Source organism: Pygoscelis adeliae, unplaced genomic scaffold (assembly GCF_000699105.1).
Source record: "Pygoscelis adeliae isolate BGI_AS28 unplaced genomic scaffold, ASM69910v1 Scaffold160, whole genome shotgun sequence".
Classification (NCBI taxonomy): Eukaryota; Metazoa; Chordata; class Aves; order Sphenisciformes; family Spheniscidae; genus Pygoscelis; species Pygoscelis adeliae.
Window position 1 is genome coordinate 679,143 of NW_008824035.1, and position 12,051 is coordinate 691,193.

At 37.7% G+C, this 12,051-nt stretch overlaps 1 protein-coding gene across 1 annotated transcript in view; it reads left to right on the forward strand.

Moving 5' to 3' along the window:
• The first annotated feature begins 1,069 nt into the window (after window positions 1–1,069).
• Window positions 1,070–12,051, forward strand: part of SLC39A10 (solute carrier family 39 (zinc transporter), member 10) — a 64,273-nt gene continuing 53,291 nt past the window's right edge. Inside the window, exon 1 of the mRNA XM_009331445.1 lies at window positions 1,070–1,175. The gene's annotated coding sequence lies outside the window, so the exon portion shown is untranslated. The remainder of the gene's footprint in view (window positions 1,176–12,051) is intronic.

The window sequence follows — 12,051 nt, forward strand, 5'->3', positions numbered from 1 at the left end:
CCTATGTGCCTCTCTTCTGCAAACAGGATACATCCCCGTTCGCCAACTGCAGCTACTGTTCCTCCAGACTGACACGCTGCCCAGTGGGTGCACCACTTTCCACTGGCTGCAGCTACTTTGACAGGTGTAGAGGTGGAGGGGGGATTGTTTATTCCTGGTGTGAAGAAAGTGCTTCTTGGTGCTTGAGTGGTGAGGCTTCTGGGGATAATGCGAATTTGATGGTGAAAACAACTTGAAACAAGATTAGGAACATCTGAAAACAGACTTTAAAATGTGGCACAGAATAGTGTGACTTTAGTTCCCAACCATGTCGCTTTTCATGTTAGTATATAACTCTATCCCAGTTGAACAATTAAATTTAGCACTCAAATATGGTTTTGTAATGGGAAGAGTTTAGTTTGTTTCGGTTACCTGTACAAATAACTCTCATCTACAGATCAGTTGCCCTGGTTTGAATAATGGGCATGTTTAACACAGCAAAATGTATATGTCTAAACTTAGCTGGCAATGTTGAAGCAACTTATTAAGACAGATATTTGACATATCTTAGATATGTACAGCTGATTATTAAAGTTTATCATACTAATTCTATTTAGTTAAATGTGCAGTTTTTCCAGCAGAAACACAGAGAATATTAGTATCGTGTCTGAACAAACTACCTGTAATTACTTCCTGTCAAAATTGACGTAAAAGCAACGGGAAACAAGTTAACTCTCTTAATTCTTTGATATTTGATGTTCTATTGTCTGATGCAAGGGGGGGGAAAGGAAATCGTTTACTACTACCATAATCTTACTTCTGTAGCACAGAAACTACTTCACAATTACATAACCATGTCCTTTGCATGCTTTGGTGTCTTTTGTTTGTAAATCATCTCAAGGGAATCCACAAAGCTACTACCGGCAGTCAGAGAGGCGGGAATTTTACATGGCTTTCATGACAAGCGCTTTCCCAAAAGTGCCCTGTTTCATGGTCAGTTCCTGGTAGCAGTCTCATTTGATAAACATCCTCCACGTGTTTTGGACCTCCTTGTCTATAAAATGTTACCCCAGTAGTCTTCTGTGGCACTGCTGTGGATAAAAGGCTTAGGGAATGCTTTACGTATATTAGAGTAAAATCTCTAGTCTCTTTTCTCCCCCTGTGAAGATAGAGTCCAGTCATCTCCAGGATAGCCAGTAAGTATAATAGGATATTTCATTTATTTCTGTTATCCTAGCTGAGCAGACAGTATGTTACCAGACAAGGAAACAGTGAAACATAATAAACTTCTACAGAATTGTTAAGAAAGTTGCAGCTGCAGAGCAAGATTTCAAGTCTGCTCTCATCTCCCTAACTCTAAGTCTGTAGGTGTAAACCTGAGGGCAGAATTTGGTTACTTTATTAAACCAGGAGTTACAGGAAGTCAATTAGCTTTTCCTGTCCCACAGACTGTTTATGAAATGTCAGGGGGAGCAAAGAGAGGGAAGTATTCCTTCAGCTTGTGAACAGAAGCGATAACCCTGGAAACTTAGGATTATATTTTTAGATTAAAATTTGTTGTGGGCATAAAATAAATACACTCCCAGGAAGTTGGTTCACAAGTGAGAACCATGATATCAGATGTAATAATGACATATTGGACCATATCTTTTATTAATTCAGAAGTGTTGCAAATTTTGCAACTTCTTCACATAGGAGGGTTGGGTATTAAAGCTCTAAACATGGTGAAGGCAGTATGAAAGCCTGTTGCACGCTAAATGCACTCAGCAGCTTGATAAATGCCTTGTAGCTGGGCTAGCAGTGTGTATCATTTACTTTGGAAGACAGGCAGTTTGATCAGTAAAGACCTGCTGGATGATCAGAAAAAAAGAGTAGACACACGGAATAAGTGAAGGATATAGCTGGGTTGGGTGTGTTAAGCAGTAATGAATGGGAGAAACGTGCTGTTAATGTGATCATCAGTCTTTAATGACACATCATAACTGTTTTCCCACCATTTGTGTATAGAGTGTTAATAGCATATGCTCAGAAGCAGCTTGAAAAGAAACAAGTAAATCACATCATTTCCTCTTGAACTGTTCTTTAGAGCTGTTTTAGACATTAAACAGACAAATAGTAATGTGAAAGTGGTAGAGCAGAAGACAACTTAGCTTTCCAAAAGGATTCACCAAATGCCTGCATTTAAAAAGGGTTATGGTAAATTTATTACACTCTTATCACGCAATGAATGTTATATAGTGTGCTTAAAAGTGTTTTGGGTTGGTTTTTTTAGATTAAGAAATGTGTCATATAATTGAAAGTTTAAGACACCAGTGATGGATCATCAGTAACTAAAGCCAAGCAAGGGTTAGGGGTGCAACCTCAAGTTAGATATCAAACCTAGGGGTGGCAAAATCATGGTGTCCCCCAAAAACAATTTTTGGAGGGAAATGGTTCTGGGCACAGAAGGGGTAGCCTTCCCAAACCCATTTTTACAAAATGCTGCAGTGTTTGATTTCAGATAAGATCTGATCTTGGATAAAGTGCAAGTAAACTGAGTTATGCAGTTATATCAAATAAGACTGGCAGGTTATGTATGCATGGAAAATATCAGGTTGCATGATAAGCTGTGTGGAAAAAAGCATCAGCCTGGGTTTTGAATTGCTTGACAAGAAAGGGTGTTTGGCATCACAGCAGGTTAAAACTAGGGTTCTGGAACACCATTAGCATAATTGTTTACTAGGCAGGTGATAATTGCTTCTGGATAGGCCTAAGGGAAATGAACATTCTGAAAACATAAAGAGGTGCTCAGTGACAAGGAGGGAGGAATTCTGGAGTTACCTGGGACCAAATGAATAGTAAGAAATCCTTCTCAGTAGGGTGGAGTGAGAAGGAAGACTTACATCTTAATAACTCCCCAAAAAGGGTGTTGGTAGTACAAAAAAAGGAAGGATTCCCAAAGCTAGGTTCCCTGTATCCCTCAGGATACAAGCTATGCAAAAGGACTGCATCTCTGAACACCTGTGTTAAGAATCTAACAGCTTATTGGCTGGATAGAAGGGAAGTAGAAGAAACTTCTGGTCTTGCGATAAGTAAATTCTGTATGGTTCCCTCTCATTTCTGTCCTGTCTGCAAATGCTTTGTATGTAATTCAGTTATCTATTTTGGATTTTGTATAAACAATCTTGCTACTTGTTCTTAAATAACCTGGATTTTAATGACTTCAAGACACCTAACTAATATCAAGGTATCCCACCCTTTACAGGCATGATAACTTTAAACTGGGATGCTGGACCATTTTCATAATGTGCCCTCCCCACTCCCCTCCAATATCACCCTCAGGGATCCAAAGGCTAACCAGGAGTACCTCCATTAATGTGCATGGACTACTGTAGAGATGACAATTCAGAGCTGTGGGTCGAAGAAACATCTTTGGATTGGCAACATTAGCCAAGAAGCTCCTTGGTATACATTAAGATAGTGGGGCCTGTGCAACTAGTAATAATTAATGTTTCCTACCACTGAATTTTTGGCAGCTTTCTGCTCAGTGTGTCAGCTGCTATGAATGGTATTCCACAATGTATAGGAACATGGGTTGTATTTTAGGGAGAGAATACATTGACTTAGGCATTGAAACATTCACCACATATATTCTTTTTGAGAGTCTAGTCCTAGGTGATGTAGAGGCTTTCAAAAGTGTTACCAACTTGCTTAGATTGTGCCCGCGTAAATCTTTTTACACATTTACTTCTATATGATGAATATACAGGCTTCTAACCAAAACTGGTAACTAATATTGTAGCAATTCTACCTACAATACCAAAGGTACAGATTAATTAACAATAACCCCTAAAGTTATGTCTTTTGGCAACTTTCAGGGGATTCAGGAACAAAGTCATAATCAAAGAGGGGTTTAGTTTTGGGTTGGTTTTTTTGTTTTCCTGAACTGCAACTGTACAAACTCAAATCCTAATCAAAATTGATCTTGATAAAACTTAGAGTGTCTTGCCTGTTAAAATGTCTACCTAAGGTCCCAAGTACTACTTAGTCTTTCACTTTGTCAAACTTGTTCTTTTAAGGTCACTGCACTTGTTCAGTCAACAGAACTTTCCTGTGATTTTTTTTCCCTAATCACTTCTGTTGTCTCTTTCTCAGTTCCCTTTTTCTTTTCATCTCGTATTTGCATTTTTAAAACCTATTCCTATTCATCCAATTTACACCCTCATCTTTATTCCAGAATATCCATTGCCTTTAAGATTTCTTACTTGATCCAACAGACATCTTTTATTTATTTATTTTTAGTATTTCTGATTATCATCTTCCTCCCCCATCATTTGGTCTATTCTCTTCATTATTCTCTCTAACTCATTCTATTAAGCTTCCATTTAGACACTACTATATCATTCCAGGTGCAGCTGTGTTAAAGAAGTACTGGCCATTAAATTATTTTAAAGAAATAGGCATGAGTTGTACTCCTTTATTCTAAAGAAAATTGGGCTTTATTGGCAAGGAGACAGAATTTCTGACAGTCAGTTCCACTCTATATTGTGTTTCCAGTTGTGTATCTGTCCTGGTATGTAACTTACCGGGATTTTCTTGTGCTTCCGATTTCAACCTCCAAGCCTAGGTATTACAATGCTTGTCTTAATTCTTGCTAGCATACTTTAATTGTTTGCATTCATTTACAAGTCTTGTTCCTCAGACCAGTAGAAATTATAATGCTAATTCAGTATGTCTAACTTCAAAGCACTAAGTGCACTTTTAGGTCCATACAGGAAATCTACTAAAAATCAAAAATAGTAAATTTCTTGAAATTTGAAAGTAGATATATTAAATAGCTTTTAGTTTTTTGCCTCTCCTTTCTCATCACTAGTTTTAAGTTACTTTTACTGCCTCTGCATAGGACTGCAGTACCATCAGAAATGACGATGTGCTGCTCTCTTTTTTATGTCATCATTTATAATGCAGTTAATATTAAATTGAAATGTCAAGTTAATGTTCATTGTCCAAAAGAAGATCATCTAGATACCATTGGAAGAGAGCTCTAGAAAGTATTTTTCCTTTATGTTCCTGTTAGTTAAGGCTCAGTTTTCCATTCCAATTAGGGTAAAAAGACAATATCTTTGAGGTTTTATGCAGGTTCAAGGGCCTGTCTACCCAGAGCTGACTTTAAAAGGAAGGCTTGAATCACTGTTTCTTCCTCCTCTTGTCTGGAGAGAAGTGGCCTATATGGAAACTCTGTCATACTTCAGGGTTACTGTCTGCCAGTATAGTATGTCTGTGAGGACAGTATTGCAAGGTCACCTTTTGCTATGTCACACAACAAATGTGACACATGTAAGGAACATCAGACTTCCTGCATGTAAGCTGCAATAGGATGCCGGCTCAGTGGATGCCACAGATTTCCAGATAAAAGCCAATCATGGGTGAAAAAGCTTGTGCTATTGCACATATCTGCAATAACCGCAGATGGGAAGGAACTCTGAAGTCTTTCACTGAGAATGGGACCAATATACCAAAGTTGTTTGTTCTCTCAAACAAGGTTCTATCTAGGAGCAGAAGACTCTCCTGGAAAGCATAAAAGTATCATTGGCCTGATGGTCTCACACTGGTAGACCTTCCAGGGGATCTCCATATGTAATGCATGAATATTAAGAGTGTTAGAAAGTTTGCCATTGCTGAGATAATTCTCTCTATTGCTAAAGCAACTTCTTAAACTTTTTCCCAGAGATACAACAGTGAGAGAGATCGAGGAGCAGGAATCTTAATCTAGTCAGAGCCTGACTATTGGGAAGAGGGACGTAGGAATGACAAATAGCTAGAACTACTTTCCAGCAGCTTCAGGGACATTATTGTACAGTATGAAAATTGCCAAAGCTGAAGATAAGAAGAATTTCTCATAACCTATGTCACTTCAAATTGGTTAAATGTGTCAAATGAGCTACTTTAATGTTCTCAGACACTTCTTTTCAGGCATTCTTCCAGCTTAGTAATACCTTCTGAATTTTCCCTAAAATACTGCTTCAACATATCTGCCATCCACCTTTGCAAAGGGGGAGGTGGGAGCAGAAAGCTTTTTGACGCCGCCAATTCCTTCAGTGCCACTCGTCTGTTCCAGATTAGTTTCCATTTTGCCTCTCTTCAAGTTAAACCTTCTATTTTCTTCTATTAAAGCAATGAACATATAATCAGGTGCATTTTCCACCTCTTCAATTTTGTCTGAAACTGATTCTGACCCCTTGGTTTTAATTACCCTGAGACAGTCTTGAACTACATTTAAAAACCTTCTGTGAAGCCAACCCATGCTGTACTTCTTAATTGTATTTTTCAAATTGAGGATTCCTGCCTCCAGTCTTCAGATATATTTGAACTGCATCCTGAAATAGAGGTTTGTAGTTAACACCCATGCCCTCACCCCCCCCACCCCCCTCCAAAAAAAAAGTCATTCTATAGAGCAGTATCTCCAGTTAATAAGAACCCAATTCCAGTTCAGATGTGGAGTAGCTAGTAGACCGTTACCCCTTTGATTCTCTCAGGAAAGAAGTGACGGCAAGGCAGTACATCTGGTTAAGAGCATTAGTTGTTCACTTTGTGCCTTTCTTCTATTATGATTTTCAAATGTGTACCCACTGTTATAACCAAATTGGGCTCACAAGAGCAATTAGATTAGCAGAATTTCAAAACTTGTGGCTTTTTATGACTGTATCTGTCTTGTCTTGGCCAAGAAGACTCATTATTATAATTCCATCTGGATAGAGGATGCTCACCACCTCCTCAACAATTTGTTCATTATTATCTCTATCAGTATGCATTCCCATACCCTTCTCCAATTTCTTATCACTGGTTGCTAGCTCTGCAGGAAAACAGCAAGAGGCAGGACTAACGGGAGAGTTAAATTAGCCCACTTTCACATACCTCCTTCAGTAAATCTGCACCCGAATAAAAGTCTTCAGTAGCTAGAAGGAAGAACAGAAGGTAAAACTTGTAGCTCAAGAGAGGCAAATCTGTGACCGACTCCTCAGGTGAAGGACATCACAGGTATTCCCTGCAATGATGCTCTAAGCCCATTTCCTCTCTTACTGTAGGGGAATGTCAGACCTAATGCTACTCAGTCCATACCTCTTTGGTGTAATTATTGGCTTAACCTTAGACCTTCCTCTCTCATACAAAAGAATAAAGCACCTTGGCTTTGCATAGATGGGGAGTCGATCCTCTACAGTGAAGCACTACTCCTGTTACTGCAAGAAGCCGCCTCATGCAGATAGTGGAATTAAGTTAGTATAAAAACACAACATCCAGCATCTTCTCTTTAACAGAGAAAGACGGACCACTGCTGGAATTAGAAACCTAGTTTTACTGCCCAAAAAGGTTTTTCCTTTTCCTGTATCTCATTCTGCATCCAAAAATTCGACCTGCAAAACTCAGACCTTTAACAGCCTGTTGTGATGACCATAATAAAAGCAAATTTTGTGCTGCTTTTTCAATGCTAAATAAATAAATTTACTGTTTCTTCTATTTATTCTTGAAGTATTAGGTAAGCTATTATTAAACCAAATCACTACATTTGAAAACATTAAATCATTGTCCCCCATAAGTAAATGGAAACCATCCTGAAGAATTCAGGACACTGAAACAGGAAAAAAAGCAGCAATTATTGTTATAGTGTGCATTTGTATATTTTGGGGAATGCTGTAGGCAGTGTTCTTGTGTTTCTTAAAGTAATTATAAATACTTAAAGGGTATTTTGAAGGGGGGGGTTAACATTGCAATTTTAAATTTGTAAAGTCTCTTTGGTGCGTAGCTTAGAATTGAATGTACAAATAAATGTTCTAAGTAAGGAAATAGAAGAAAATACCATTATTAATTCTAGTTAATGTGCAACCATTGAGAAGAATCCTAAAACAAACCAGTTACTCCCACAACAGATATCCCGCTCAGGAAAGAGCGTGGTAATTTATGCTTGACAATACAAAGTTAAATGCATGTATTTTTCAGATTTATACCAGATCAATTGAGAGGCTATCATTCATTTTCAGGTTATTGATCTTTAATCTATCTGGTAAAACCCCAACCTTCTAATAAAAAAAACCTGATCATATGAGAAGTGTCAATCAATGGAGACAAAGTCTATTAACAAGCTGAATGCTGTGTACCTAACTAGGTTTGGCTGAGCTAACTGCTCTCTGAACATGTCTTCCTGTGCTTCAGCTAGAAAGCCAGCCTCAGGGCACAAAAAACTGCTGTGCTGCCTTAATCTAGTAAACTTCCAGCACTGAACTCATTAAAATATTTTATTTCCTTAATTACAAGATGCTTGCTCCATTCTTCTGCAAGACCATTTACCCTGATTCCATCTCTGCATTAAATGTTTTTAGATTTGGGCATATCTAAGCATTAGTGAAACAGAATCAGAATCCATTTTGACTGTGACTAAGTGGAGAGATCTGATCCCTGGAAAAGGAGCTGTGCTAGTTTGAGCTAAAGCTAATAAGACATTCTTGTAAGTCTTCAGACATTGCTGGAGTAGTGATGGCTTAGACATGGAAAAGGTGTTTGTCCAGATTAATAGTTTTTTCTATGAGAATTATTATAAACTGCCTTGAAGACATTAAGCATAGAATTACAATAGTTAGACCCAGTTCTTTTCTCACCCAAATTCAAGGGAGCGTCAGGTTTTGTTTTTTAGCTAACATCATAATGTCATGCACTGTAACTAGAAAAGTGGTACTGGGCTTTGATTCTTGGTGTCAGCAGAGTCTTTGGGTATCATAGTCTAAATGTCTTGGTCTTCTGTAAATGGTCATGACTCCACTTTCTATGCTGCTTAACTTGATTTAAAATACATTTTAAAGATGCCCATAAAAACTTGCAAAGGTCAGACTAAAATGGCATAGTCAGTCAAACGTGAGACAGCTTCAAATATTCTGCAGTCCAACTTCAAGTCTACTGTCATGGCTCAGGAATTCTATGAAACCAGTATCGATGGTTTCTGTTTAGTGTGCTGCAATGCTAGTTCAAGCAAGAAAACTGAGTAGCTGAAAACTAAATAGTTATCTAACATTTTTAATCTTAAAAATTAGGAGGGAAAGGCGACCAAAAGAACTGGCTAAACAACACTGTATTTAATCTTGCAAAGATGAATGAACAGAGCGCTGCTATTCCTTTCGGCACATTCTCATGAAATCTCAGAGAACTCATTGCTGCTTCAGACTTTGTGTATCTTGGGGGGAAAAAAGAAAAAAAAAAAGGTATTACATTTGAGTTTCTAAGTAGTGTTTTGTATGTAAAAACAAAGTGCCTTTTCTGGTAATAGGCACTACTCCAATTCCAGGACTACAGCGCTGGAGCTGAAATTGCATGTGTTACAAATACAATTTGTCATAAATTTATATGGTGCCAGTCAGCAGCTCTAAATGTAGGTTTTGCTTCCTATAAATCTAGAACTAAGAGATTTTGGTGGATTTGAAACTTAGCAAATTGTTAACATAAACACAAAGTAATGATAAGAAAATTAGCTAAACTTCTACAAAAATACAAATACACATGCTTTTGGACATACCACAATCTCTCTCTGTATTTAGTTTATATTATTATATATTATATATATTATATAAAAGGCATATTATACCTTTTACTTATAGTGGTATCTTGTTTGTTTGTTTTACTTTGAACTTTTTGGGGAAGGGGCCTGTGCTTCATTTATTTGTAAAGAATAGGCTAGTATATGTGGCTCAATGTGTCTGGAGCCTCTGCTCCTGCCTTCTTGACAATATGTATGGTAGCAGCGTCATTCACCTTCTATCCTTGCTGATTCCAGTTAGGCTTTTCTTTCAGCTGATCTACAGGAGTGGGCCCCAAAACAGCAAAGAAAAAATTTCTACGAAGTGGCAAAACAAGAAGAACTCGCTCTTAGATTTAATGTTTTGGTTAAAAATTAGATTAGATTTAGTTAAACTTAATGCTTTAAATAGCACAGAAATAGAAAGGTTTTTCTTGACACAGAATTGTCATTATGGGTAAACTGGACTTAATAATTATAGACTAATAATATGAACACGAGCAAATGAAGGCAAAGCAAAGAGGCAATGTATTAAGGCAGACAGTACATAACTTCTGGAATATCTATGCTGCATACTTTTCTGCAACAACGTTTGGCAGTTGAAAACAATGAAACATCTTGCTGCTTACAATCAAATACACTCAGAAATTTTCTGTGATGGCTCAAAGAAACTAAAAGCTAAAACAATTTTCTTGAAGTGGTGAGAGCGAAGGGAGCCCTTCTTCATGTGCAAAGATCTCTGTGGGAAAGAAACCAAGCCATGCCATTTAATCATAGCTGTGCATTACTGCTTAATTGTAGATGTCGGTTTTATCTTTTATATTTTTTCTCTTCCATTGTCACTAAAAAAAATCTTCCAGTAAAAAAATTTACCTGAAGTCAAGGTAAATACTTGCCTGTGTAAAGCCATCAATGTGTTTTAAACTCTTGAATTGGAGCCTGATAAAGGGTAAGTACTGTGTTCCTTTATAAACTTGTTTTATCATTTTCAGGGAAAAAATTAAACCAAGCAGACTTCCTTTAAGTTCACTAGGTGGCTACTGGAAATTATTGCTCCAGGGTAAAAGAAACCAAATAATCTTTTTTCCACATTCTCTTGGAACTCCCCCAGCCACAAGCACAATGGGGGGTGGAGGGAGGAAAATCTTACATCCCATTGTCTCCACAGGACTCACTGTTCCCTACTGAACATGAGTGTCAATTTTTCTGATGGCTTACAGATTTGTCAGATGGAAAGCATCTTTCTGCCAAAGATAATGTATATGTTCTGAGCGTATGGGTAAAGAAGAAAATTGTGTCACTCGCATATGGCTTGCTTGGTTTTTAAGCACTTCAGTAATCATTCCTACCTTGGAGTTTGTGGCAGACTAAATTGTATTAAATCCTTTCTTCAAACATCTTGACAAAGTATTATTGCTATAGGTATCTCAAAATTATGTACAACATGTTTTATACCTTTTTAAAGGTCAATGTTGAAAGTTCCCTAAAAAAGCTCTAGCGGTTAGCTTTTTTTTGTGGGAGGTTTCTGGTGTCTGGTTTTGCTCCTCCTAGAACGTGACAAAGTGAAACTAAAGGAAAACATTTTTTGCCTCCTCTCTGAACTTACATTAACAATGTGCTTTTTTCCGAAAACAGAAGAGAGTTTCAAGATCATACAAATATTATTGCTAAGCTTTAATCCCCTGAAAATAAAGTCAGGCTAAAGCAAACAAAGTCCATTGAGGACAAGCTGGTTTTTATTAGGGCGTTAACTTCAGCGGCACTGTGAAAGGCCATTCCTGTGTGTGTCACTATGCAAGCATCAAATAGAAAAGCGTTCTCAAGCTGCTTCTTCCTGTATGATATTGAACGAAAACTGCTTTAAAACTTAAAGAATAATCTTCACAGAATTATCAGTATCTCAGGAACAGAATACATGTATATTCTGTCCTCTACATCACCAGGGCATGGCTGTCTGAGAGAGATGCTATGTAATAACAGTCAGTGGTTAGAGACTTCAAAGGCATGCAGTGAGAAGAGTGACCGGGCAGTGAAGAGAGGTAGATAGCTTAAGTTTTGCAGTTGAGCTCTTATCAGCAACAGATTTGTTTCTCTTATTGATTCTTCTGTATTTGTCACTATTCAGTTACAATTCCACCTTGTCAAATGCTGTCACAAAGGAACCATCAGCACTAGTTTAAGTACTATGTTTCCTAACCTTCAAAAAAAACCCCAAACCTCAAATGACAATTTGGTAAGGTCCTAATACCGACATGACTTTTCTGGAGCTGCATTGGTAATAGCAGCAGGAGGAATTGGAGGAGAGAAGAAAGAGTAAAAGAGGGAAGACTAGTTCAGAGGAGGAAATCTATTTTAGAGCATCTCCTAGATTGAATATGTTTGGATTTGTAGGATTCCAAGGCAGTGGTCTGTTGTGAACATGACTGTCCCTATCTTGCACACATCTCACCAACAGCACAGACAACCAATGCATATTTTTTCTGGCATTTCTAAAGAGAGAGACCGTTGTGGGGTGGGGTGGGTGTTTTTTTTTT